Source organism: Mustela lutreola, chromosome 15 (assembly GCF_030435805.1).
Source record: "Mustela lutreola isolate mMusLut2 chromosome 15, mMusLut2.pri, whole genome shotgun sequence".
Classification (NCBI taxonomy): Eukaryota; Metazoa; Chordata; class Mammalia; order Carnivora; family Mustelidae; genus Mustela; species Mustela lutreola.
The window spans coordinates 24,293,308-24,300,704 of NC_081304.1; positions in this window are offsets into that span (position 1 = coordinate 24,293,308).

The following is a 7,397-nucleotide window of genomic DNA, read 5'->3' on the forward strand; positions in this document are numbered from 1 at the left end:
TTTCCTTTTCACCAAGCTATCTGTTCCAGGAAACAAAGTTGGGAGAGGAGAAAGGTATGCATCACATACACACACACACACACAAACACACACCCCACACACACCATATGCATTTCTGAACCTCAGCCCCAGCCTGAAATGAACATCAAATAGTTCCTAGTTACTGTCTAAGTACTCTGACCTGGAGAAAAGTCCATCTTCGGCAGGCCACCAAGGTTCTGGGCCAGCCCTTTATCCCAGACCCCAACATGTTTAGAGTCTGGAAAATCTGGAAGGCAACAGCCTGTCTACTCTGGACTGTAAATGTCCAGAGCCGATATTGGGCCGTACATAGGGAACCCCTACATTAAGGTGAGATTTGGGATTGGAACAGAGCTGTGGACTCTGGATCACATGGGCTTAAATTAGTATTTCTTCCCTTCTCACCTCCTTCAGGGATTTTCTAAGAGCTCTGAGAGGATAGATGAAATGTCCTCCACTTTTTTAAAGATTTTATTTATTTATCTGAGAGAGAGATCACAAGCAGGCAGAGAGGCAGGCAGAGAGAGGAGGAAGCAGGCTCCCCGCTGAGCAGAGAGCCTGATGCAGGGCTCAGTCCCAGGACCCTGAGATCATGACCTGAGTCCAAGGCAGAGGCTTAACCCACTGAGCCACCCAGGCACCCCAAATGTCCTCAACTTCAAATTGGAAAACCACCTGCCAAATTTTTTTTAAAATATTTTAACTCCACAGAGTCTATAGCTTTGTCCACAGTCAGAGGAAGCTGTAGCTGCTATTGGCTCTGGATTGGCCCTGGATGCCAAAAATCTTCCCCCTGAGAGTTCCCCCCAAGAACATTGCTCTCCCTCAGGTTGTTTCTATGGCTGGGGCAGAACTTGAGAGAAGATTCTGATCATGGAGGCTACTCTGCAGAAACTCACACCAGGCACTAAGGATCTAGGAGCTGAAGAGGATAGAAAAGCTTTCTTTTATGAAGTCATTAATTAGAGTTATCTCTGATCGGGGAATATGTGGGGCCCCCCCTTTCTCTCTTGTCCCCTTGAAGAATAGGAAGTCCCAAATTCTGCAGAGACTCGAACTAGTCTATTGGTGTTTGAGGTTGGGAGGTCCTTAGAGATCACTCCATTTTAGTCCGTGGTGTGTTCAAGTGATTAGGTGGCAGATGCCTAGGGAAAGAAGCTGTCTTGCCCAAGTCAGAATGAATCGACCTCAGAACGAATGGCCCGTTCCATGGTTCCAGGGAGCTCTGAGCTGCCGTAGTAGGAGCAGGAGGACAGATGAAGAACACAGAAGGTAGACCGCTCTGGTGGCTAGATGCGATGCTGGAACTTGCAGGGAGGCCCTGACTGTCCCTCTCCATGCCTGCCCGGGGGAATTCCAAAAGCCAGGCTGGCTGGGACATGAGCATGTAGAAGGTCTACAAGCTTCATTTCATGTTTCCCAGGTTCTATGGGGGCCAAAACTTGGCTGGGACTGCTGGTCCAGCTGTTCCAGCCCCATTGAGCAAGACCAGGGTTCTCAGTTTCTTATTCCTAAGGTTAGCCTAGAAATTTCCCCTAAGAATGGGGCTCAGCCGCAGAGGCCCAGATGGAGGCCTGGACAAGAGCCATGGTAAGCAGGCCCCCATCTCTCCATCCCCCCTCAATTCCTTAATAACCCCTCGGGTCTGAGAAAGCGCTGCCCAGGTCTCCAGCTACATGCTTGTGTGTTTGGGGGATGATGTCCACAGGGATTGGGGGCGCTTGCCCTCCAGCCTTGGCTCAGAATCTCCCACACCAGCCTGCCTTCAGGTTCTGCCTCATTTGTCCCTTGCTTGCCCCTTCTGTGTGGTGTTTCTAGCGTCAGGAATCACCTGTCCCAGGGGTGCTGGCCAAGGCTTGGACCAGGGCAGCCACAGTTGGACAGCAGACCAGCTCTTCATCCGTGGGTACTTTGTGGTCTGAGATCTGTACTAGGCAGCTAGGTGGCAACCTCCAGAGAGGAGATTTCATAGGAACCAAAGGGCCCTATGAACAACTCTCCGGCTAGAGTGGAGGGGCAACCGAAAGACTTTTTCCCTTTTAGTCCAAGAGCCTTGGACTTTATTTCCCTTACTTCTGGGCATGTAAACACCTGGTGGGGCAGATTTTTCTGGAATGCGCCTGAACACTCCGCACCCTGCCAGGCTTACCCTCCAGCTCTCAGATGGCCCTGCAGACGAGTGGCTCAGATGGAGCCGCTGGAGAGTGTGGGAGCCTCCTCCTAGACCATCCTTCCACACACAGAGACCTCGGTGCCAGGAGGGAGCCCTCACCCTGAGGCAGAGGCCTGCCTCTTGGCGGATGATCCCGCGGGACCAAAACCTGCTTTGTTCGCTCAGAGAGCCGTGTGTGTGGTAGGCTGCTGTACCCGGCTTAGGACGGCATTCCCCGCAGACCACTTTGGCCAGCACCAGGCCTGCAGACCCCCGCATCCCTGCCCCCTCCCCCTCGGGCTCCTTGGGGGCTGCCGCTTCAGAATTCCTGGTATCCTAATCGAATGTCCTTCGCTGCTGGACTGTAAGTGCCCTATATGCAAATTTCATTTAATCCTCACAACGCGAGATCTGGGTTGGGCAATTGTTACTACCGGTTTTGTAGATAAGAATACTAAGGTTGAGGAGGTTAATTTGTCCAACTTCTAGAAGCTAATGATAAATGCTGGACTCCAATACGTGTCTTTACGAAAACCAAATCCTGGCTCTGACCACTTCACTTTCTCTTCCCTGTTCAAACGCCAAGCTTTTCCAGTTTTTGAAATGGAAATAAGGGGCGCCTGGGTGGCTCAGTCCTTAAGCGCCTGCCTTCGCTCCGGTCGTGATCCTGGGGTCCTGGGATCGAGCCCCTGCCTCTGGCTCCCTAGTCAGTGGGAAGCCTGCTTCTCTCCCACTCCCTCTGCTTGTGTTCCCTTTCTTGCTGTCTCTCTCTCTGTCAAATAAATGAATAAAATCTAAAAAAAAAAAAAAAAAGAAAGAAAGAAACAGAAATAAATCTCATTAAAAAATACAAACTGAGGGGCCCCTGGATGGCTCAGCGGGTTAAAGCCTTTGCCTTCAGCCCAGGTCATGATCCCAAGGTCCTGGGATCGAGCCCCACATTGGGCTCTCTGCTCAGTGCAGAGCCTGCTTCTCTCTCTCTCTCTCTCTGCCTGCCTCTCTGCCTACTTGTGTTCTCTGTCAAATAAATAAATAAAATCTTTAAAAAAAAAATACAAACTGATACTAGATAGACCTGAGATATTTGAGAGGTCCTCAAAGGGAAAAGGGAAAAATAAAGGGGTTCGAGAAAAATAAACTATTGACTCCAAAATAAAGGAAATCTAAGCACAATAATTTTAGACCAGTGACACCACCCCTCCCAATTTTCAAAACCATAAAGGTGGGGACTAAATTCAAATCCCTCTCTCCACCCCACTCTCCCCGCTCTTTCACTTTGGAGCTGAGTCTAGATAAGTAACAAGGAACGACACTGGGAAATTTTCACCTAAAGCTGAATGACTGAAGACCAGACTCCTTAGCTTCTCTGCCTGCCGCGTTGTCCACATCCACAGCACCTAAATCACTTTCCAGAGCTGTCCTGTCCTGTGTGTGTGTGTGGGGGGGGGTGAAGCTGTTTGGTGAGCCTGAAGATTCTGCACCTGTTTCCATGTGCTCAGTCCTTGAAATGGAGGGTGAACATTGGTGCATGTGTGCGGTTTTCTGGGAGATGGATTCACAACTTTACTGATTTGTTTTCTAGTGGCAAATTTCACATATACAGAAACGTAAACAGTAAAAAAAAAAAAAAAAGGTAAAATTCACATATGTTGAAGAGGATAATAACCCCTTCTTTATCCTTATTATTCAGCCTCAATTATCATTCATAGCCAGTCTTATTTCATGGGTTTTTTCTAGAGTATTTTAAAGCAAATCCTAGACATCATTTTACCCAAAATTACTTCAGTTGGAATGTTTAACAGATAAGGACTTCTACCTTTCTTTTTGTTTTCTGTTTTTTTTTTTTTAAAGATTTTATTTATTTATTTGACACAGAGAGACAGCAAGAGAAGGAACACAAGCAGGGGGAGTGGGAGAGGGAGTAGCAGGCTTCCCGCTGAGCAGGGAGCTGGATGCGGAGCTTCATTCCAGGACCCTGGGACCCCAACCCCAGCAGAAGGCAGCCGCCTAAGGACTGAGCCGCCCAGGTGCCCCTCTGTTCTCTTTTAACAAATCCTCCCTACGATTATTACACGTAACAAAATTAACAATAATCCCTTAATACTATCCATGTTTCAATTTCCTCAGCTGTCTCAAAGTTCTTTCCATGATTAGTTTTTCAGAGCATGACCTAAACAAAATCCACACCTTATATTTATATTTGATTGCTACATTTCTTAATTTGCCTATGACCGGTACCAGTTTCCTCCTTTCCTTTTCCTCTTGCCATTTATTCATTAATTGCGTCAACCCAATTCTCAAAGGACTGCCTTAGAAAAGTCCCCAAAGGACTTATCCTTACAGATTCCCACCCCATTGTTCAGTACAGCTTGTGGCCTGGAGAGCTAACCTGGCTCCCTCCACTCCCTCCCAGAGAGAGTGGAGCAGGGCCGGGCAGAGCCTCCTCCCCACCACTTCCAGACTCGCTTTGGTTCCTCCGTTGCTCTTGGAATGGGAAACCTCTCTCCCTTTCCCTCTCCCAGACAGACAAGAATAGGATCCTCTGATGAGTCTTTGGGTTATCCAGCTCTCAGACTGTCAAAGAGAGAACATATAGTCAGACCTAGAGGCAAAATTGCTGCCATTGGGCCAGGACTAACCAGTTCCTTCCTTGGGGATGCCCCCAGAGACCTCCGTTCTCCCCAAAGGAACCAGAGCACCCTCGGTTTCTGAGTGGAGTGGCCAGACTAGCTTTGCCATCTCTTATTCCTTTCTGCCCCTAGGGCATCATTGACAGGGGGGCCTTGAACTTCTGTCTCTGCTCTGTCGCTTGTTGCCAGCTGTGTGCCCTTAGGCTAGCCATCTCTACGCTCTGACCCTCAGTCTCCTCATCGGTAAAATGGAAGTGGATTTTCTCTGCCCCACCTTCCAGGCATGGCTGCTAGGATACAAACAAAGAGGAAGGAAGGGAAGACAGTCAAGTGTACTATACATATGTAAATATCGTGTTGTTTCTCTCACAGTTGGTGGTATCTGAGGTGAGGAACCAGCCTACAGCCTTTTTCTGGCCTCATGCCTAGAACAGGACTTCCCAAACTGGAAAGAGACCTGAGCTTGGTGGTGTCCAGCCTGCGCAGAAGCTGTGACTTCTAGGCTCCGAGAAGAGTTTCAGGATGCCCGTTCCTCTTTCCCAGGGACTGCCAAGGAGCTTGGAGCCAGAATTTTGTCTCATCCCTGAACTCCCTCCCTACAGCCCACACCCCTTCCCTCTTTCCAAGGCTCCCAGCTTTGCTGTATCACCCATCCCCAAACCCCAACTTGTTTCCAGGAAGAACTCCAGAAAACACTGGTGGGGCCCTGGATAGGGCGGGGGTAGTTGCAACCCAGCTGCTCTGTTCTAGGCTTCCAATCTCAAGTCCCACCCACCGCTGGAAGATTTTGCTCTCTGGGACCTGGTGAGAGGGAGACTCCAGGAGCCAGAGCAGAATGCAGTGCAGACCTCGTTCATTGAAGAATACTCACATTTTTCATTTCCAAACCACACTTAGCTCATAAAAAGCCGGCAAATGTAATAAATTCTCCCCTGCAGGACATGGTTTTAATTAATTATTGGGTTATTCAAGGTGACTCATGTGTGAAATACAATTTGCCCTCATAAACGGAACCTCACATAATCCATTCTGAGTAACAGGCTGCTTGTGATCCTCCCTGAGACATATGCAAAGCTTATATGGATCCTTTGAAAGTCTTGGGGTGAAATAGAAGTGTGACTTTGGCTTAGAGCAAGTTTACTCATCGCAACAGCAGTGCCCTTGGAGGGGGGTGGGGACAACTGGGGGAGCTCAGGGAGAGCGAATGAGCTCAGCCAGCTAGGGGTATTAAGAGATTGAGTCTGATTTTCTCAACTGCTGGTTTGATAGCATTTCTTTCTTAGAAAATCTGGTGTTGGGGCGCCTGGGTGGCTCAGTGGGTTAAGTGTCTGCCTTCGGCTCAGGTCCTGATCTCAGGGTCCTAGGATTGAGCCCCCACTTGGGGCTCTCTGCTCAGCAGGGAGCCTGCTTCCCCCCTCTCTGCCTGCCTCTCTGCCTACTTGTGCTCTCTCTCTGTCAAGTAAATAAATAAAATTTAAAAGAAAGAAAATTTGGTGTTATATACCCGCCCCACATATATATTTATATACCTTATTCACTTGTTTTGCAATATCTGCAGGGAAAATGTGAAGCCATCTCATTGCAGAAAAGAAATTTATGCTGACTTTTCCTTCCGCTGACCTGGCAGCCTCAGCTCCTCCTGCTACTGAAGACCCTGGGTCTTTATCATCCAAGGTTCATGTTTGCCTTATAGCATGAGGTCTCCACTGTGCAGCCCGGAGTCTCCATTTGGGAGTTAAACTCACTTCTACCTAACTTAAAAGCCCTTTCCTCCAGGCCCCACATCTATAGAGCGGGCTCCTTCCCTCCAGAGAGCTGGATCCCTACAGAGACATTAGCATTGCGGGGCTGGTTCCCCGCACCAGTGAATCTACATTTCCAAAACTTTTTTTTCCCCCTGGGATTAGAAAGCTGATGCTCCGGAAGTACAATGGTGGGGGGGCAGTCTGGGGACTCTGGGCAGCGACACCTGTATGTCAGACTCCTCCCCCCTGACCAAGGCAGTGCAGAGTGGGGTGGGGAAGAGAGGAGGAGGGCAGGATTCCAGGCTGACTTTGAGCTGGCCACCCAGACTTCAACCACAGAAGGGGTGGAAGACTCCGGCACTGTGGCTGGGTTCCTGCCCCAGGGAAGTGTATGGGTCTTTGAGGGGCAAAAAGAAGGGGAGATTTAAGGAAGAACTGCAGATGCCTTCTTTTCTCTTTGGTCCCTGAGTTGGGTGTGGAAGGGTCTGCCAGGGGCCCTGTACTGAGCCAGTTCTGAGCTAAGAAAGGGCTCCCCCAGCTTTTTTTCCTTCCTGGTCTTCTCTTCCCTTTTGCATCCTTTAATTTCCTTCCTTGATTTGGATGCCAGAACTTATTTATTTTTTAGTAAAAGGAAGGCTCGATTCTGGACACCCCCTTAACTCCCTCTGGACCCGCGAACTCTGTCCTGGCCAGTCCATACGGTTTCCAGGTCCTTCCAAATGGTGGGAGAAGTCATATCTCAACTGGAGTCTTGGCCTGGAATTTTTTTTTTTTTTTTCCCATTCACGGCCAGACCAACAAGACTACAAACTGAAACGAGACAAAATCCTCTTCTGTCTCTGACCTCCT